The sequence below is a fragment of the Pinus tabuliformis genome, chromosome X, assembly GCF_031772625.1.
Source record: "Pinus tabuliformis cultivar Carrire ecotype Pingquan chromosome X, CPIR1, whole genome shotgun sequence".
In the NCBI taxonomy this organism is placed as follows: Eukaryota; Viridiplantae; Streptophyta; class Pinopsida; order Pinales; family Pinaceae; genus Pinus; species Pinus tabuliformis.
The window spans coordinates 680,038,244-680,060,572 of NC_142308.1; the positions used below are offsets into that span (position 1 = coordinate 680,038,244).

At 41.7% G+C, this 22,329-nt stretch overlaps 1 pseudogene; it reads right to left on the reverse strand.

Annotated features, from left to right (window-relative positions):
- Positions 1-1,323: 1,323 nt before the first annotated feature.
- LOC149141808 (THO complex subunit 1 pseudogene) lies at positions 1,324-2,911 on the reverse strand (annotated as a pseudogene).
- Between the last annotated feature and the right edge of the window lie 19,418 nt (positions 2,912-22,329).

Sequence of the window (22,329 nt, forward strand, 5' to 3'; positions counted from 1 at the left end):
CATGTGAGTATACAAGACACACTATACTAACCTCATGCTGGTTCACGATGGCTCTTGCCCATGGTCTTGTCCACAAAGGTCGCCAATCTGATTAGCTGAGAGAAAGTCGTATGTAGCACAAGAGAACTGAGATTCGACTTCTTACATGGCTCAACAGATGCTACAATTTTGTTGAAATACGTTAGGTTTGCTGGTTCTTTGACGACCCCTATGCTGATGGACTTTGACATCCTTGATGATCAATCATGTTGCATGTATATAAATGTGCGTACGGTCTATTTAACAAGAGACCAACCCACAAGGAATACCCATTAACCATAAAGAAACAATTAATCCCGACTGAATTCCCTTTGACATCACTTAATTTTCACATTTGAGTGTCTCAGATTTGTGCCCGGAGGAAGTGCTGAAAATATTTCGATGATGCTCCAACATGTGATGATAACCAAAACCAAAAGAAAAGACAAGATTGAAACTCTAGCAATGAAACTTTATAGAATTCAACCGAAGCATAAAAACGGATAGCTTTTAGGCTTGAATGTAAAAATACACGAGGTATTTGACAATAATAATTTTTTATATATAAAAATGTATAAGTGATGAATGTTACAATGAGGACTTGCATATATATATCTGCTCACGTGTCTTTTGGTGACTAGGCACGTCTTTTAGACATGCATTTTCACGTAACTTAATGACTATTTAACATAATCAATATTTGATTATTTAATATTTACATTTATTTTAATTATTTACTTGTTATGAATTATATTCATAACATAGCCTATTCTTTCAAAAACTTTGTCCTCAAAGCTGTATTATTGGCAGTTTCTTTTACCTTAACTTCGAATAATTGTCTTCATCTGGCTCACGTCATTTTTAATAATTGGTCACTGGTGCCTCCTTTTGTATAATTCGCGGATATCCTTGTTTTGAATCCAAGGTTATATATATATATATATATATATATATATATATATATATATATATATGAATTTTTTTTAATATAATCTTTTTTAACAATCTAATTAAATAATCCTAAGGTTTTTTTTTTGGTTAACTATATATATATATATATATATTATATGATATAGTTATTTAATATATAAATATATGGTTCAACGAACCAATAATATGCAACTTCCGATAGGCAACTAAAATGTGACTCGGACCGGTTGAACACGCAAAGGAGGACATGGACCCGTCTAGTGCGTTGAACCCGTTTTTTAGCGCTGCTTGGGCAGACCACTACGGACAGGGTCGAACGTGCTGAGTACAATGACACGGTGGCTATCGAGGACGAGTATGAATTTAACAGGCAGCTTAAGTGGCAATGACAACAACAGAGTTAGTTTGGCAGCGAAACAGATAATGCGTGGGCAGAGAATTTGAACGACGTTCGACGCAGGGGCACAGGTGATGATTCGTGGGGGAAACAAGTTGCAACATCTGTGGGGGAATGGTGTAAGAAGGATGGGAATGGACAAGGGATATACAGTTGGAAGTATTGTTCAGCAGGGGTTTGACCAATGCTATATCACCGAATCCACTAATCAATATGCACCAAACCGACACTAGAACCAAGCTATTTAACTCTTGACCAGACACATCGATTGGTAGAGGACACCTCCTTCCTTTAACGGGTGTTGGTTTTGTTAAGACGTTAGTTGTCGGTATAACAGGCCCCGCCTGGACTTTATTGCTCATATCCTGCGCTTCCTGAATGTTGAGATAGTCAAGAACAATTAAGCATTGCACAAGATGGCATCTAAAGTTAGGATCCTTTAACTCCAAACTCATCAAATTACTGCTAGTCAAATATTTAACACTAGAAAATGCAGCCTCTAGATCATCTTCATCAACAGCACTAGAAGCTATTTGATGATCTTGAACTTCTTCACCAATATCATCTGCATTTGCACTTGTAACATGATCACCAAGTGGTTGGTTTTCAAAAACATCTAGCACAATTGCTAAACTTGCAGTGAAGCTTTGCCACTTAGGAAGACTGTGAATCATTGGAGCAGGGTTGCAAAAGTATTCATGTAAACTCCAGAATGTCTGATAAAAATTGGACTCAACAGAAGAAATCCCATCAGGGTTTTCATATTTTGTGTCATTGGATGTGTTGAAAATTCTCTTAATGTTAACTGCTGAACGCTCTGAGAGTGAGAAAAAATGTGCCAGAAACATAAGAATTCGACCACAAAAGACCACATCACTTGCCTTGGATAGACGACGAAGGAGCTGATTGCATGTCCTGAGCATGACAAGCTTCCCTCTCCCAAGGAGTTCTGCCTTTCCAAGAACTTCCTGCTTGCTTTCAATGTACCCAAAAACCTCTTTACAGTCTCTGATTGTTGACATCTCAGTCAAATCTTCAAGTAACTGGAATATGAGGCCTCCTTCTACATGACCCATTTGGCAAAGATAAAGCACAATATCAAGAAGCTTGAGGATAAGCCCACAATTGTTTTCTGCATCCTATTCTGCAATTGATTCCCCATGGTGCTTTTCCAGCCTCAACTGCAAAGGTCACTAACCCCTGCAACAAGGCCCTCAAGCCCTTTTCTAGCAACTGATTTTCATCTTGGTTGAGCATAGTCTGGTTCTTAGGACACACAACCTCCTGCAATGCCTGAAGTGCAAATGTGGATGGATGGCCTAGCTTCATTAATGCATCTCTGAATATTTCCCATACTCGGTCTCTCTGGTCATGGCTAGAAATGGGGACAGGGGTTCTTTCCTGAGAAGAGTGATGCTGATAGAGTTCAACTCTCAGGGAAGGAACACGATGGGCGTTGTCTTCTATGTGGAACAAGATTGTTGGCAGATGATTGTTGTTTATATTTTCTCCAAATAGACTATGCCTTTCTAATGAACGCTGCTTTGATGTCATTGCCTCAGTCATTTCTTTAGGATTGCTGGCATTTCAAATGCCTATAACTTCAGATGGAAGAAGGTACATATATTTTCGACTATTACATTCATTTCTTGCATCGAATCACTTATTCACCAGAAGAATGTTGAAAATCTTTATGTTGTATGCAAGATTCCCGTTGATAACATCTGCAAGTGCTATACCATCTGGATCTTCCTCCCAAGCACCATCAGGAATCTCCATTTTCATTGTTATTACTGTAGCCCGAGAATGTACCCCTTTGTTAGTTCGTCTGTTCCTCTTCGATCGGATTTTATGTAAATTTCCATAGTTACTCTCAAGCATCTCTCCTGCTTTGAGAATAACATTTTCCACTTCATCCTCAATTGTGATTATAGAAGCAAAGTCCCTTTTCACAACACTTCCAATTTAACTATTTGTGCTATCTAAATCTGACTCATCTCCTTTATCAGAATTAGTCATCTTCACTTCCTTTTCATCATCAAAATGAGTAATCCCCACATCTTCATCATCAACAACTGTATTTACGTCCTCAAATTCATTCCCTCCACTTCTTATCTCTCCATTCCTTTCATTTTCCTCTTCACCAACACTATCAGAATCAATCATTTTCATTTCCCTTTTATCATCAGAATCAATAATCCTCACATCTTCATCATCTTCATCTGTATCATTCCCATCTATATCAAGATCAACTTCATCTTCAACATTATCAAAATCTTCTTTTCCTGCTTCACCTAGTTTTGTTTCTTCATTGTCGTTATTATCTTCCTTATTATTGATTTCCTTTCAACATGCTTTAACTTATGCATATGATTTTTCTAAACGCTGAAATGCTTTTTTAATTTTATTAAACTGCTCAATGCAATCACAACATGAACGTAATGGCACATTGTGCGGCGAACAACATTCAAAGACCCGCATGATTATATTGTGCGCCATGGCTCCGATACCACTGAAGCATAAAAATTGATAGCTTGTCGGTTTGAATGTAAAAATACACCAGAGGTATTTGACAATAATAATTTCATATATATAAAAAAATATAAGTGATGAATGTTACAATGAGGACCCGCATATATATACCTAAGCATGTGTTCTTTCATGACTAGGCATGCGTTTTAGACATGCCTTTTCACTCAACTTAATGACTATTTAACATAATCAATATTTGATTATTTAATATTTACATTTATTTTAATTATTTACTTGTTATGAATTAAATTCATAACATCAACTCCCTTAAGATGACTTGTCGTTCCATAGTCTGCAAATCACTATAAATCATCACATGTTGAGTGCATATGATTTGTTGCCAAAATGAAAAACAAACAAAACCCTTTTCAAGCCACATAAAGTCTTCAACAATTCTCAAGGCCGAATTTTCATTTTAGAGAGAATAATGAATTTCACTTGCCCATTTGGAGAGTAGATGCACAATATTTATACAGGTCGAACTGTGTTTTGGAGTATCAAGTCGACAATACATGGAGGGAAGGAAAAATTTAAAACTAAAATTATTTATTTATTTATTTTGGAGCCAAAACCCTTTATTAACCTTAGGTTGACTTTAATGGAGGAAGATGGAATTCGAATTATAGATTGAAGCCACCATTAATTTAATAAATATTCCTTCAACCTGTTGATGCTGAGATCAACAACCTTCAAAATTTTGCCTACACTTGAATTTTGGAGCCTATCGAGGATCTTACGATTTGTCGCTCTATGGCCCCTTCATGGTCGAATGATGTTTCACAAAGTGTTTAAATCTTCTTCCTGGTTTCAAATTGTCAAATCACTTGCATGCACATGCTCAATCTTTGATGAGTTTATGAGCGTGCTTCCTTTATGCTAGCTTGAACAAGCATAGCACCATCCATCAAGACAATGGTTGTGCGATTTTTAGCTCATGTCGATAGACAGTGCACACTTTCGTTGACAATCTCCCTCACTTTGGTTGCATTTGTACTTCTATTTTGGTGAGTTTTTTCAACTATTGCTTTTGTGCACCGTTGCATTCACAAGTGTCGCTTTTATGTTTTCCATTGTTGCTTTTGCTCGTTTTCATTTTGATAAGTGTCGTCTTCATGTTATCTTCGCTATGGCATGTGTCGCTTTCAAGGTCATTCACATTTTGCAAGTGTCGTCTTATGTTTTCCTTATTGTTTTCACTCTTGCGTGCGTCACACCTTTGCATATCACCAAAGTTAGTTTTGGCACACTCTTGAAGCACAAAGCCTTCATCCTTCCCTCTTCCCTTAGGGCGCATGACTCAGTCTTGAACCCTGAAGCCTTCATTTGAGCGCACTCCTTCAACTCGAAGAACTGCGCCCTCCTTGTTCCTCTTGTGCGCACAAGCACATTGGGAAGGCTCGAAGCCTAATCCCTTGTTCCTTTGTTGTGTGCCCTTGTGCCCTCCTTTATCCCTTGAGCGCACAAGCGCACCCTGAACCAACGGATGATTCTCCTTTGTGCTTTGGACTTGCGCCCTACGCCCTTGAGTTCTCTCTCTCTCTCTCTTGCTTGAGCGCACAAGCGCACCTTGAAGGCCTCTTGTGAGCCTTGACCTTTCACTGCCTTCAACACAATAAAAATGAATAGTGGAGTCTTCTCAAGCCACTGATGAGTTTGAATTCACCCTCCTAATCAAGCCTTCTTCTTTTAACCCTCTCACAGGCCTATCATAAGTCGATCATTCCATGAGCTAGGTATGGATGGAATATATGTTTTAAGGTTGATTTTTCCTTGTCATGAATGATCATAATTAGCAGGAGTACTATCTCAACATGATAAGGTAATGCTCAAAGCAGATAGCAAGGAGAAAGCATAAAGAAACACGTACAGAGAAGAAGCACTAAAGAAAGCTATCATCGAGACATGAAGCAGATCATGGATCGAAACAGAAAGAAGACATTGCATGATGACTCAAAGGATTCCAATATTGATCAAAGACCTTTTGGAGGGTGAAGATAAGCAACAAAGTGGATCTTTCATGAAGATGAAGCATAGATCAACTCTACCATTAAGAACACAAGATGAAACAGGAAGGAAGACAACTTGGCATTTCCACCTCATCATGAAGTCCATGTTATTATTATCAAGTGAACAAGTGTCATCATAATGGTCAATATGTGTCCATGTGTCATGCCACATCATCATGTGGAATGTAATGATGTATATTCAAGGAAAATGACAAAATGTAATTTGTGGAAGTCCAAGAGTCATATGTGGAATATGCAAAGTCACATAGTCATATATGGACAAGAGCTGTATGGAAGTCTAAAAGTCATATTGAGAAGTATAAAAGTCATTTATAAGTTCAAGAAATGTTTAGAAGTCCAAAGGACATAGTAGAAGTCCGAAGGACATAGTAGAAGTCCAAGAGTCATGAGGATATGAAAGGTCATTCCTCTTGTTATAAAAACAACCTGATAACTCAAGCAGTGGGATTTTAGTCTTGGCTTCTCTACTTGGCAGAGAAAACTATTCTTTGGAGAAGAAACAAGTGACTTAAGTTTCCACTACTGGAACTAGTGCCTCACCATTATCACTGTGTACTTAGATCTTTCACCTAAATATTGAAGCTCGACGAGCCAACACATTTTCATGCATGTATTGTGAATGTCTTAGGACTATTCTTTAGATGTTTGCTATATATGTTCCATTCATATGTACTAAAGAAATTGAACTATTTTGGTGGCCTTGGTACTTATCTTGTTGAAGGTGTGTTGTATGTGGTTTAATGATCGTTGTGTCTATGTGAACTATTTCGATAGATAACTAATAGGTCTTTCTTTGTTCCTGTGTCTCTCGTATGTTAGTGCTATTACTTCTTTCTAGAGGCTCACTTTTGTCTCCCCCCCTCGTGAAAGTCTCCTTTTATACATTACAATCGATGTTTCACAACAAAAACTTACTTGTTTGTTCAAGGGTTATGTATATAGTCTCTTATGTTATTCATTGAAACCGAGGAAGACCTTACAATTATGGTGGCTGAGCTGATACTCCAGATGGGGCTCCTACTCCAAACAGTGTGAAGTCTAATTGAGACTTTACATTGGGGAGACCCCCTATATGTTGGCTGTATCCAACATCGTCAACATTTTTGGTGCTAGGAGGGTCAGATGACAAGTTGTGCCCATTGAGTCTGTTTTGAATCTCTTATCTTAAATGGCTCTTTCCCAAATTATAATCCCGAGATGTTTTTCTAAAGAGCTTGATTTTACCATCCATGTGGAAATCAATCATGATTTGTCTGAATTCAAGTTTGACAGTGAGAGTGAACTAACTGTCCTTGGACACTTCTTTCAATTTATGCATTTTTGTCTCTCTAACAAAATTCTTCGCAAAGATGTGTTGACAACACTGGACCCGCCAACATGTCAGGGGATCTCCCCGGTAAGAAGTCCCAATTAGACCTCAGACCGTTTGGTGTAGAAGTCCCAACAGTGGGTTGTACGGTAATGCCTTGACTGCGGTGTCGCACATAGGCAAGTACGATGTCCCTTTTGGTAGCAAGGGTGTGACATATGCAGTAATTCAAGGAAGGTGCATGAGAGGTTTTAACACACAAAGGGTGAGGTGAGTGCGCCCCTTGGAAACTTGTCATAACACGGATTTAAGAAGCGAACACACGAGGAAAGATGCATCACAACATGGAAGGCAAGTTAGCTAGCAATCCAAAGTGATGGTTAAACCAAAAACACATTTAAGAAAGATTCATAATACATATATTGTAATAGCTACACATGCATGCGTAAGAAAACATATACATATATCATTTAGAGTACTCAAGATAGCTGAAATACAATACAACATATGCATGAAACGTGTTGGCTTTGTTATATTAAGAAGTATAAGTTCCAATCATACAATACATCCATGTCCAACCACTAGTTTAGACAGTGGAATGTTATAGCCACAACCACTTACTCCTCCAAAGAGATATACTAGCTCTGCGCAGTGGAGAAGCCAAGGCTCGTTACAATACTGTCCAAGTTTTGTCTAAGATACTCCTATTGGAAGCTTGGCTAACCAAAAGCCTATATAATGAGTTATGAGGTATTATTTATAGCAAAGGGTGGGGTGACCCTTGACATTACCCTTTGAGATTGTTCATCTATCCTCATGACTCTTCAACTACTCTATGACTGTTACATTCGAACTATTGACACTTGAACTTCCACTTGACAAGACGTTACATTACAATGCACATGTGCCCATGTGAGACAAAATTGCTTGAGCAAGCCATGCAAGACATTACTGACACTCAGACTATTGTGGTGAGACCAATTCTTTGACATGTGATGGTCGAAGGTGGTGAGCTAATGCCAAGCTTGGTTGTCCGTGATGGTGTCCGTGCGCTCAATGGTGACATCTTGCTGAAGCAAACTCTTGCCTTCGTTGTATCCCTGTGCACTGATATGGATCCTTTGTCTAAATCGTCTGATAACATGCACATGGTCGTCCTGGGTGCGACTGGACCGACATCATGTTGATGCATAGTGTATATGCTGCTCTCTAGGCATGTGATGGTGGCCGTGCCAAATGGGTGGGATTGCATGCACGCTGCTGAATTCCCTTGCATGCGATCAATAACATTGCTCACCTTGTCTGCTCTGTGCCAGCTGCTGGGATGGATCTATAACTTGTACGTGCATAGTTTCATTCGTCTGTGCATGTTGCCCCCCTGTTGTACTTGTTCCTGCTGCAACTCATTCTCTCGTCTATGTAGCTCATGTTCTTCCTTGAGTTGCTACTTCAGCACATGCAACTACTTCTCTGTTCCATTCTCTTCCTTCGCACGATCTTCATGTCGCGCCATCACCTCATAGCCTCAGTCTCCAAAGTTGCTTTCATCACAAGTGGATCTGCTTGAGCTTGCAACTTTGTTCTGCCTCTGTGTTGTCAACAACCTTCCTCTTGCATTCATTGCGTGCAGGTGTGTTGCCTTCTGCTGCTGCTGATGGTGCTGCTTGTTGTAATGTTGTTGCCATATTATATTGATGTCCTTGTCTACAAACAACTTGATGTCTTCATAGATAGTCGAGCTCATAGACCCTTGCTTAGCTGCAAACCCTGTTGGGCCCTCAACTGTGTCCTTTGACTCTGCTCTCCTGAAGGCCATTATACTTGTGCTGCTGAGAGACAGACGAACACCTGTGATGCCTAGAGACATAGCAACACTCATGGAAAGCAATCTGTCAGTCGAAAACCAAAACAAACTTGAGGACTGACTTGCAATATACCTGTGTGATTGATCGTGAAGGTTGCACAATTTCCGCCGGGAGGTCAGGGGAGTGACAGCCAAAAATGCGCACAACATAGTTTGGGATGTCAAGAGGCTGACTGACTGCTGGAACTATGTAATGCAGAGTCCAGCCTGGCCTGCTGAGGACTGAGATTGCGTAATGCGCAATTTCAGTCAGCAGTGATATGCAACCAACAAACTACATTGCACAGTTTTTGGGGCCATTAGGGCATAACCTCCAAGAATTACACAATGCAAGTATGGAGGTCAGTGCTGAGCTAGACTTGTGCAATTTTTTGAGGGAAGGAAGAGCCTTTTCTTCTGGAAATGCACATTGCTAGTTGGGCAGGGCACGGTCCGGGCCAAGGCAACGAAGACCGGAAGACAGGCGATTGAAAACATGAGAAGTCTGGATGCATGGTGAGATGAGTGCAAACAAGAGTGAATGGTCATTCATGCAAACAACAAGTGCAAAACAAGTGCAAGATTAAAAAAATAGGAAATCATGCATGTGTGTGAAGCGAGTTGCCGCAATGGTGACCATCCATGCAAAACATTGTCATGCATGCGAGAACAATGAGATGCGTACAAAAACTGACACGGTGCTTCTACAAGAAAACATACATCAAAACGAAAACAAGCGCTCACTGAAATCAAACAGACAACACTCACAGGAAGAGAAACACAAAAATTGATAGAAACGCAACACAAGACATGAAAAGTGAGCTTACCCCAAAACAGTTGAGCTGAATGTGCCGACAACTCCTAGATGCAATGTGGGATGTTAGAGCTGCAAGGTTAATTTGAGGAACGAGCTCTACAATGTTCGGTTGATGAGTTTTGATAAAATCGAGGTTGTGATGCACATGCCACAAATCTAGGAAAAATGACACTTGGCGGGAGGTTTTTGAAATGATCCTTGCATGTAACCTCTAGCTGCTAAAAATAGATCCCTGAATCAAGGGATGTCTTTGCACGCTGCCTTGGGAGAAGCAGTCCATGCATGCAAATTAGTTTTTTTTCGGTCAAGGGTGAAAATGGTCAACCCAATGGCACATGCAATAACCTACTTGACTGATGGGAAAATTTATCCCTTTCTGGGAGGGAGCTGGGTTGGCTGCCGAGAGGGATTGTGCAATATCTGGGCTGACCACCTGACTGCTACCCATAATTGCGCAATTTCTAGGCTGAGAAGTCTTACTGGGACAAATTGTGCAGTTTTTCGAATGAAGCTTGACAGGCAGAATTGTGAAATTGTGGAGCCCAACAGGCTACCAGTCAGGATTGCACAATTTCTGGAGGGAAGGCTTGTTCCCCTCCAGAATTACACAATTTCTTGAGGGAGCTACTCAGCCTGCAGCTGGACCAAGTCCGGAGAAACAACCTATGAGGGGGATGCAACAAGCTACCACGCATAGGCTGGAAATATGCTAGAAAATCACTGAAGATCGTGTACTCGACAGTGCAAGACATGCTGCTGAGGATGGTTGGTAGGGAGGAAACAAAACGAAGAGAAGGAAAAATTTTGGAGGGTGGTTGTAGCTGCTACAACACTTGGCGACACACTGGTATAACTCTAGCTCTTTGAATGGACCTTGTTCGTGAAGGGAAAGTATAACACCTCCGGAAGTATTGTTCAGTTCTCTGTTCGTCTTGGTTTCCACACTTGGTTGATTGTAAGATGTAGCATATGCCAAGCCCTTGGTCGGTCAACACACATTCCAAGCCAAGCCAACATAATTGTTTCGATTGGGGATGAGGGGTATATTGGTGCACAAGCAGTATAGTCGTCAAAGTTTTATTTTCATCTTTGGTGTTGCTCCGCTGCCAAGAGGCCTAAACATTACCCCGACAGAGTCTTTTAGGAACACAAGCATCCCTCCACTGCTAGTGAGCTTGTTCAGTACCCTGGCGGAGTTACTTGCATCACCTCTCTGTGCAAGAAGCCTTTATCTTCTTTCACTTGATTCATTTTTCATTTTTTTGGAAAATTTTCACTTTTTCATTTTTTCATTTTTCGTTTTCATAACTGTGCATAAAACTTATTCATTTCAGAGACGGAAGAGGGTCCTGACTTATTGAGAGTAGAGGAGGTCATTCCTTCAAAGAAGTAGTTTATGTATACCTCTGACGTGCTTGTTAAGGTTTTCCCCCTCACCTTACTCTACTTGACTGACCTAACAAGGATTGATCTGAAAATGGGGCACTATAGGCTTCTTGTCAAGCTTACAAGAACCTCTCCCACTTCCAAAGCTTAAATATTCCCAAGACCTTATGATTAACCAATTGCAGAATTAATAATGCTTGAAATAGGTGTATGCTTGTGTTTATTTTTAACTGACCAAATGCCTTTAGTTTATTTACTTAAACTGATATGCAACATGTACAATGAGATAGTGCAACAAACGACATCATACACATAGAAATAGAAGCAACAAGTAAACAAACCATAAGACAACAAGCTTAATATGCAGTTCACCCAAAACCCTTGGGCCACGTCTCCTTGAGCTTTAGTCAACTCAACTAGGCTCTCTGGGATTAAGGCATAAATTCTTTTACAAGCTCCACTCTCAACTCCATTGGTTTACACTGAACCTATGGGTTTAGAATGCCATCTTATCCCGCTGGCTACCCTCACTCTGCAGACAGGTCTAGGCTTCTCTGGACTTGACTCCTTCAATCAGCGCTTTGAGCAATCTTGCTCTAGCTTGCACCAACTCCCTCAGAATTCCCTCACTGTCTTTGGAATGCCTTCTTCTGTCTTCAACCCACTCTGGACACCAGAAACAACTAATCATTTTGACCCTTTGCTATTATGCAGCTTCACTACAGCATCACGGCTCTAGAACTCTGCTGTGAGCTCTTTGGCTCTGAGGCTCTGCCTCCAACCTTTGGTGGCTATGCCTCTATCAAGCACTCTGGCTCTGCAGCTCTGGTGCTCTCACTCTCGGCTCTGGCTCTGGCTCTTGGCTCTGGCTCTAGCTCTCATGAGCTTCTCTTGGCTCTGCGTGCATTCTCAACAACCTTCCAGTGACCTTCAAAACTGTCTGCGCTCCCTTGGCATACACTGATCTTTCCCTTTGGATTCCTCAACGTTCAAACAGCTCTGGGCTTCTCCAAGTTACCTCTGCGCATTTCTCTTGGCCTCTGTGCACATAAATTGAGCTCTCTGTTGAGCGCCGCCTGTTAATTGTGCTCTCTGTATTTTTGTGGAATCTTCCGACTCTGTGGATCCCCCATCCGTTCCTCTGTCTCTCATCATGAGGAATCATTCCCTTGCGGCTCTTCAGCTCTTCGACTGGCCCTCTGGCTCACTGGCTCTGTGGCTCTGCGTCTGGCCCTCTGGTGCTCTGGCTTTGTGGCTCTGCGTCTGGCCATCTGGCTCTGTGGCTCTGTGGCTCTCTGCGTGTAACACATTCCTGCATCATTGTTACAAATGCCCACTTACAGTGTGGCAAGGAGAATGGGACAGTTACAAAGGAAATACACAGGCAACCTCTTTCGAGGACAAAATCCACGAAATAACGCATTTCGGGCTTGTAACAGAAATACACATGAAAAGCACTATCGGGCGCAAAATCCCGGACTTCAAAATCTATGAAATCGCCCCTATAAACCCTATTGGGTCCGCCTTTCATCGGCACATTGCAATCGCATAGGTAGGAGGTCTAAAAACCTCAATACACGGGAATACATAGAAATCCCGAATTCCTGGATTTCAAAATTTATGAAATCAGATCTATAATCCCTATCGGGTCTACCTTTGGACGCATTATCGCAATTCACATATCGGCATATCATAGTACATTAGCCCTTTGGTATCGGGGATTACCGGTCGCTGATATTGGCGTATCGCTATCGGCCCCATCGGCATATCACATATCGCTTTGGAAACGGCCCGGGGGCATGGTCCTCAACCTTCTCCGATTGTCGTTCTGGCGACCGCCGATATCTTCGATCATCGCTATCGGCTCCAATCGCAAATCGCAATCTGCATATCGCATTCGCTATGGCCCAGGGGTTCCAATATCGGGCAAAGGCCTACCTCCGATGCGATAAGTCGGAGGTCATAGTCAGGGGTTCCTTCTGCCCTTGCCTTAATTCTTTTGCTTAACCCTTCCGATGCGATTTTCCTTTATAAGTCATTTTATGCCATTTTTGGAAGAATTTGCCTCCTTTTCAAAGGAACAAGGCAAACTTCTTTTTGCGATAACTTCATCATCCGAAGTTCATTTTAGTCCATTCAAATTACATCAGATTCAGAATGAAAAGATCTATGCAATGAGACTATTTCCAGGAGCATCCTTGGACTTTCATTTTCCTCTGTGAGGAACACTTTAGACTTAGAAGTCTATCCAAGATCCATTTTGGATCACGCCTTCCCACTAAAAGGACTTTTCGTCTCCAAAAGACTGACATACTGATCTGAACAGTAAATGAGAGTAACAACACACTCTTCTTTTAGCCTTCATACACTTGCCTTGCATAGTGCCTCTGAACCAAAGCCTTTGACCACTTTCCTTCCTGGATTTGCTGGTCCTCCTGTGAAGAACTGTTTTCCTCCTTGACTTCATGCAGAACTCCTGCTGAGATGGTCACAAAAGGTAGTTTGAATTTCTCTTCCTTGATCATTAATCCAGGGTGGCTCAAACCAATGTGAAGTTTCATCTGCTTCACAATATTTTCATTTGTACCTATTTCACAAGCTGTCAACAACAACTGTTAACAACAACAGAAATACAGAAAACAACTGGATGGCCTAAACTCCTGATTCAACAAAAGAAATAGATTTTCACATCTTGTGAACACCTCCGTGTCTTACATCTACATACAAATGATGGACTAGATAACAAGCCCACAAAGATGCCTTTAAAACAAATGACCTGTCAAGTCAAGCATGTAGAAAAAATCTCAAGGATTCTTTTCAAAAGGTGAAACACTTCATCATCATCTCCATCTTGGAGACCAAATCAACTTTTCTCACGTCAATATTACGTGCATGTTACAACAAAGCAATCAACCCTACAAGTTAATTACACATACATGTTCAAATACAAGGAAAACATCAACATCCCTGTGTTCATGCATATCATGATCATGCATGCATTTCATCCTTCAACTTTCGCTTAAGCACATTGTACTTTCGAAGCTGAACTGAATATAATGTTGCAACAATAAAGTGAGTCTCCTACTCAAATTTTCCATTCACCTTCTTGGAAAAATCCCGCAACTTGCATTCCATTAACAAAGAATGCAAAATAGATGCAAAAAGACATGCAATCTTAATTGGATAAGAACTCTAACCATTTCTTACCAATCCATTTCAAAGGTGCTACCTTTGTCTGCACATCAACATCAACATGTGAATCATCCTAAAACACATCAATCATGGAATCTTCCTTTCCATTCCTGCCATTTTCTCTTTCCACCTTCTTCAAGTTTTGTGGATGCGTTGTCAGATTCAGAGTCCAACAATTTGCAGCAACATGTCCTTGCTTATGGCAGTAAGTGCAACAAATGTGCATCCTCTTGACAGCATGATTTGCCTTGTTCACTGAACCTTTGGCTTCTTGCTTCATTTTCTTTAAAATTTTACTGTATATGGCCATTCTCTTCCAACATCTAGAAACATTATGGTTATCCAAACCACAAAAGGAACATGCAATTCTTTTCCAATGCTTACATGGAAATTTATCATGCTGAACATAATCAAAAGGAATATGGTTAGAACCAGATTTATACCTTTCTTTTTCACCTTTATTGCCTTCTTGAGGAGGTGAACTGAATGAAGAAGTGGCTCCCCTTGGAACACCATCAATCTCTTCAAGGCTTTCATAGTTTCCACAACTCTCTGGTTCAAGTGTATGCTGATATACACCTTCTTTTTGCAAGGTATGCTTCACACCATTGCATTCCCCAAGAATACAATCTTCGCACTCTTGAGGTAGAAGCCTTCTTGTGCTTCAAGGATTGCTTTGAGGTCCTTTGGGATAAGAATAATGCCTTCAACCCTTCTTCCTTCTTTTCCTCTCCTGGACTTAGCTATCAATAGCTTTCCCTTCACCTCTGTAAACTCAAACAATAGTCAATCCGCAACAAGCATACAATCAACCTCTGACTGTTTAAACACCTTTTAGACAAGCAATTCTTGCTCTGTCAATCAAGCATTCTGATTTGACACCACTTGCTCTGATATAACCAGCTTTGATATCACCTTCTTGAAGGTGGGGTTAACCAAACTTAGCTCCGATACCACCTGATTTGAAAATGGAGCACTATAGGCTTCTTGTCAAGCTTACAAGAACCTCTCCCACTTCCAAAGCTTAAATATTCCCAAGACGTTATGATTAACCAATTGTGGAATTAATAATGCTTGAAATAGATGTATGCTTGTGTTTATTTTTAATTGACCAAATGCCTTTAGTTTATTTACTTAAACTGATCATACACATAGCAATAGATGCAACAAGTAAACAAACCATAAGACAACAAGCTTAATATGGAGTTCACCCAAAACCCTTGTGGTACGTCTCCTTGAGCTATAGTCAACTCAACTAGGCTCTCTGGGATTAAGGCATAAATTCTTTTACAAGCTCCATGCTCGACTCCATTGGTTTACATTGAACCTATGGGTTTAGAATGCCATCTTATCCCACTGGCTACCCTCACTCTGCAAACAGGTCTAGGCTTCTCTGGACTTGACTCCTTCAATCAGCGCTCTGAGCAATCTTACTCTAGCTTGCACCAACTCCCTCAGAATTCCCTCACTGTCTCTGGAATGCCTTCTTTTGTCTTCAGCCAACTCTGGACCCTAGCAACAGCTGATCATTTCGACCCTTTATTGTTCTGCAGCTTCACTATAGCATCACAGCTCTAGAAGTTTGTTGTGAGCTCTTTGGCTCTGAGGCTCTGCCTCCAACCTCTGGTGGCTATGCCTCTATCAAGCACTCTGGATCTGCGGCTCTGGTGCTCTCACTCTCGACTCTAGCTCTGGCTTTGTCTCTCACGAGCTTCTCTCAGCCTCTACGTGCATTCTCAGCAACCTTCCAGTGACCTTCAAAACTCTCTGCGCTCCCTCAGCATACATTGTGCTTTCCCTTTGGATTCCTCAGCGTTCAAATAGCTCTGGGCTTCTCCAAGCTGCCTCTACGCATTTCTCTCGGCCTCTGTGCACATAACTTGAGCTCTTTATCGAGCGCCGCCTGTTGATCGTGCTATTTTTGATTTTATGGAATCTTCTGACTCTGTGGATCCCCCATCTGTTCCTCTGTCTCTCATCATGAGGAATCATTCGCTTGTGGCTCTTCAGCTCTTCGATTGGCCCTCTAGCTCACCGGATTTGTGGCTCTGCATCTGGCCCTTTGGCGCTCTGGCTCTGTGGCTCTGGCTCTATGCATGTAGCGCATTCTTGCATCATTGTTGCAAACGCTTGCTTACAGCGTGGCAAGGAGAATGGGACAGTTACAAAGGAAATACACAGGCGGCCTCTTTCGAGGACAAAATCCAGGAAATAACGCATTTCGGGCTTGTAATGGAAATACACAGGAAAAGCACTATCAGGTGCAAAATCCCAGACTTCAAAATCTATGAAATTGCCCCTATAAACCCTATCGGGTCCGCCTTTCATTGGCACATCGTAATTGCATAGGTGGGAGGTCTAAAAACCTCAATACACGGGAATACACAGAAATCTCGAATTTGCGGATTTCAAAATTTATGAATCGGGTCTATAATCCCTATCGGGTCCACCTTTGGTCGCATTATCACAATTCACATATCGGCATATCGCAGTGCATTGGGCCTTTGTATCGAGGATTACCGGTCGACGATCGCCGATCACCGATATCGGTGTATCGCTATCGACCCCCATCGACATATTGCATATCGCTGTCGCAACGGCCTTGGGGCATGGTCCTCAACCTTCTCCGATCGCTGATCTGCCGACTGTTGATATCTCCAATCATCGCTATCGGCTCCAATCGCAAATCGCAATCGGCATATCGCATTCGCTACGGCCCAGGGGTTCTGATATTGGGCGAAGGCCTACCTTCGATGCGATAAGTCGGAGGTTGTAGTCAGGGGTTCCTTCTGCCCTTGTATTAAGTCTTCCGCTTAACCTTTCCGATGCGATTTTTCTTTGTAAGGCCTTTTATGCCATTTTTGGAAGAATTTGCCTCCTTTTCAAAGGAACAAAGGCAAACTTTTTTTTTTGCGATAACTTCATCATCCGAAGTCCGTTTTATTCCATTCAAATTGCATCAGATTCAGAATGAAAGGATCTATGCAATGCAACTATTTCCAGGAGCATCCTTGGACTTTCATTTTCCTCTGTGAGGAACACTTTAAACTTAGAATTCTATCCAAGATCCATTTTGGATCAAGGATTAACCTAAAAACAACTGACTAGAGTAGGTGATACTAGTTAGCGCGAAAGCATTGTGTTTTCATGAAGGTTCACTTCGAACAATATGTATTTTCCATTGATGTATCATGGAATGAAGACAACATGTTCTTACATAAGAGAGCGGACAACAGATACCCAAATGTTGATCGCTGTACAAGTCCTCTTGTACTTTACCTAGCTTGTTTCAAGAGTCATACACGGTTTCATGTGAAACTAACCTACGAGCACAAAACAAGAAAACAAATATAAAACAAAGAAGAAGCAGAAGTAAATGCGAAAGCAAAGTGGAAAGCAAACAAGAAAGCAGACAAACAAACATGCGAAGTAAGTAAGAAAATAAGCATGCTTGCAACAACTCAAAAGCACACACTACTACTCCTAAGCTAACAGTGCATGGGCTTGATCACGTGAAGTGATATTTCCAGTGCAGCCATTGATTCATTGGTTGACCCATGTTGGTGAAGGAATGGTTCACGAACCTCATAGTTGCGCAAACCAACAAGCATGAAAGATATAATGATGAAGACAAACACACTCCGATCTTACAAGCATCCACAGAACAAAAATGAGTGAAAGTGCATGACATGCACTCTGTGGACTTGCCATGGTGTTGTGCTACACTGCATGCAGATGTTGAGTGTATGCATTCTCTTGATTGTGACTTGCAATAAAACGTGAGAAAGGTAGACCACTTACATTGCGCAAGTGTGCTTGTTGTGTAAGATTCCTCCAATGCATGAACGATGGGATCGTGTAATTCTAGTGGAGGAAGCGAAATTTGAGTGTTTGGTTGATCTTCAATGCAAAGCAGGGAGCGATGAGGAGCCTTACGTGTTTCAACAATTTCTTGATCGGAAGTGAAACCAACCTCAGGACAGCGAGGGCCTGACATAACCATCAGCTTGGGCTGAAGTGCCTCGACAATCTGGGGGGTTTCGACTTCGTCGATAGATAGATCATCGTAGACCAGTGTCTTATACATATTAACAATGATTAAATCAACATTGTGATTGAATGAAGAAGTACAGAGATCATGACAAACAAGATAAGAAAATTCGGGATTTTTTCAGAATCCTCATGATTTGATGAATCATGCAGAGGGGTAGATGAGGAGCAAGTATGTTCACTCTCTGTGTTTTCAGAAATGATAGATGATAGATTGGATGGATTTTCGGAGGAAGATGTGTCCTCTCCGCAATGTAATGATACACTGACATCCAATGTGTCCTGTGAATGATCAGAAGTAGAAACATCCAGAAATGAGTTTTCACGTGGGAAATCAACAGTGGCAGAATAAAAAGGGATATCAAGATAAATCGGGTGATGGAAGGGGCTCATCTTTCACCATGGGTTATTCTTTAGATTCCCACACAAACTCATCATGAATGATGGCACAGGTTGGCTACAAAACACTAACTCCGTCAACAAATTGATCCTCGTTCACAACAAGTGAGGAGTCCAGAATGGAAGAACACAAGACAGTACAATCTAGAGGATCAATAGAATGCGGGGATGGAGGTTGGAGGAATGAATCCACGTGACACCAATAGGATTGTAAGCCAAATCTGTGCAGATATCAAGAGAAGGTGGGGTGGGAGGAAGTGACAGTTCAACAGGTGTGTGTGCATAATCTCCCACATCATTCTACAGTGGTGGAGCTGTCTGATGAGGTGAAGGCAGACAGTCACTTGTGATAGCAACTGTGCCTGCTTGTGATTGCATAGCTCCATCACCAAAGTGTGTTGAGCGGGATTCGAATGATTTCAAAAATTGTGGATTTTCGAATATGTAAAGAAGATACTCAAATCTCGCATCGAGAAATTCCCAATCAATTTCATCTTCAGGAAATTGGTATGTAAGATGACAAAAGAGTGTGTGAAATTGTTCAATGGATTCATCAGGTGCTTTTCATAATTTCAGAATTTCTTTATCGAGTGCTTTACGGTTAAAGTGATTGAAATCATGGTCTATCTCTGCGACTAGATGAGCAAGAGAATGAATAGATTTTTCGGGCAGCGTGGCACACCAGTGCATTGGGTGCCCTCGAAGCATGTAGATGAACAATGCGCAGGTCATGTATTCTTCAAATATTCCATGTCTTTCACATGAGCCTACAACGCCGACCGTGTGCCTAACCAAGGCTACGTGGCCTCCACCATCGTATGTTTTATGTGACAAGTTATCCGAGAGATTTTTCGAGATAATGAAGTCGTTTCCATAAGACATACACTCCGGAAGAGAAACTCTATAGTTAGTCATGATAGATATGCAGAGATTCAAAATAGATGTGAGGACTTAGCTTGTCATCTGGCCCTCCTTCTAGTGCCAAAATGTTGACGGTACTGGACCCGCCAACATGTCAGGGTTCTCCTCGGTAAGAAGTCCCAATTAGACCTCATACCGTTTGGTGTAAGAGTCCCAGTAGTGGGTCATACGGTAATGCCTTGACCACGGTTTCACACAGAGGCAAGTAAGATGTCCCTGTTGGTAGCAAGGGTGTGACATATGCAGTAAGTCAAGGAAGGTGCATGAGAGGTTCTAACACACGGAGGGTGAGGTGAGTGCGCCCCTTGGAAACCTGTGATAGAATGGAGTTAAGAAGAGAACACACGAGCAAAGATGCATCACAACATGGAAGGAAAGTTATCTAGCAATCCAAAGTGATGGTTAAACCAACAAAACATTTCAGAAAGATTCTTACATACATATACAGAAAGAGCTACACATGCATGCGTAAGAAAACATATACATATATCATTTAGAGTACACAAGATAGCTGAAATACAATACAACATATGCATGAAATGTGCTGGCTTTGTTATATTAAGAAGTGTAAGTTCTAGTCATACAATACGTCCATTTTCAACCACTAGTTCCAACAACGCAACGCTACAACCACAACCGCCTACTCCTCCAAAGAGATATACTAGCTATGCGCAGTGAAGAAGCCAATGCTCGTTACAATATTGTCCAAGCTTTCTCTAAGATACTCCTATCGGAAGCTTGGCTGAGCAAAAGCCTATACAATGAGTTATGAGGTACTATTTATAGCAAAGGGTGGGGTGACCCTTGACATTCCCCTTTGAGACCGTTCATCTATCCTCATGACTCTTCAACTACTCTATGACTGTTACATTCAACTATCGACACTTGAACTTCCACTTGATAAGACGTTACATTACAATGCACATGTGCCCATGTGAGACAAAATTGTGTGAGCAAGCCATGGAAGACATCACTGACACTCAGACTGTTGTGACCAAATTTCTGACAACATTATGATGGTCGAAGGTGGTGAGATGATGCCAAGCTTGGTTGTCTGTGATGGTGTCCGTGCGCTCAATGGTGACATCTTGCTGAAGCGAACTATTGCCTTCGTTGCATCCTGGTGCACTGATATGGATCCTCTATCCAACTCGTCTGATAGCATGCACATGGTTGTCCTGGGTGTGACTGAACCGATAACATGTTGATGCATAGTGTATACACTGTTCTCTAAGAATGTGCTAGTGGTCGTGTGCATCAAGTTGTCAAAATACATGTTTAGCTCTAGTTGGAATTGCTTCTTGTCTTCGCTTCGGTGAGTGTGCCAAATGGGTGGGATCGCATGTGTGCGCACAATGACATTCATGCTGCTGAATTCCCTTGCATGCGATCAACAACACTGCTCACCTTGTCTGCTATACCTGTTCCCACTACAACTCATTCTCTCATCTATGCAGCTCTTGTTCTTCCTTGAGTTGCTGATTCAGTACATGCAACTACTTCTCTGTTCCATTCTCTGCCTTCGCGCGATCTTCATGTCGTGCCGTCACCTCGTAGCCTCGGTCTCCAAAGTTTCTTTCATCACTAGTGGATCTACTTGAGCTTGCAACTTTTGCTGCCTCTGTGTTGTCAACAACCGTCCTCTTACTTTCATTGCGTGTAGGTGTGCTGCCTTCTGCCGCTACTGATGGTGCTGCTTGCTATAATGAATTTGCCATATTGTATTGATGTCCTTGTCTACGAACAACTTGATGTATTCATAGGTAGGCGAGCTCATAGACCCTTGCTTGGCTGCAAACCCCGTTGGGCTCTCAACGGTGTCCTTTGACTTTGCTCTCCTGAAGGCTATTGTACTTGGGCTGCTGAGAGATGGACGAACACCTGTGATGCCTGGAGACACAGTAACACTCATGGCAACCAATCTGTCAATCGAAAACCAAAACAAACTTGAGCGTTGACTTGCAACATACATGTGTGATTGATTGTGAAGGTTGCATAATTTCCGCCGCGAGGTCGGGAGACTGACTGCCAAAACTACGCACGGCATAGTCCAGGCTGTCAGGAGGCTGACTGACTGCTGGAACTACATAATGCATAGTCCATCTTGGCTTGCTGAGGACTAAAACTACGCAATGCGCAATTTTAGTCAGCAGCGATATGCAAGCAACAAACTTCATTGCGTAGTTTTTTGGCCATTAGGACACTGGATCCAAGAATTACGCAATGCAAGTCCGGAGGTTAGTGCTGGGCCAGTATTGCGCAATTTCTGGAGGGAAGGAAGAGCCTTCACTTTCGGAAATGCACAATGCTAGTCGGGTAGGGCACGATCCAGGCCAAGGCAGCCAAGACCGGTCAACGGACGACTAAAAACATGAGAAGTCTGGATGCATGGTGAGATGAGGGCAAACAAGAGTGAATGATTATTCATGAAAACAACAAGTGAAATATTTAGATAATGGGAAAGCATGCATGTGTGTGAAGTGAGTTGCCGCAACAGTGACCGTCTAT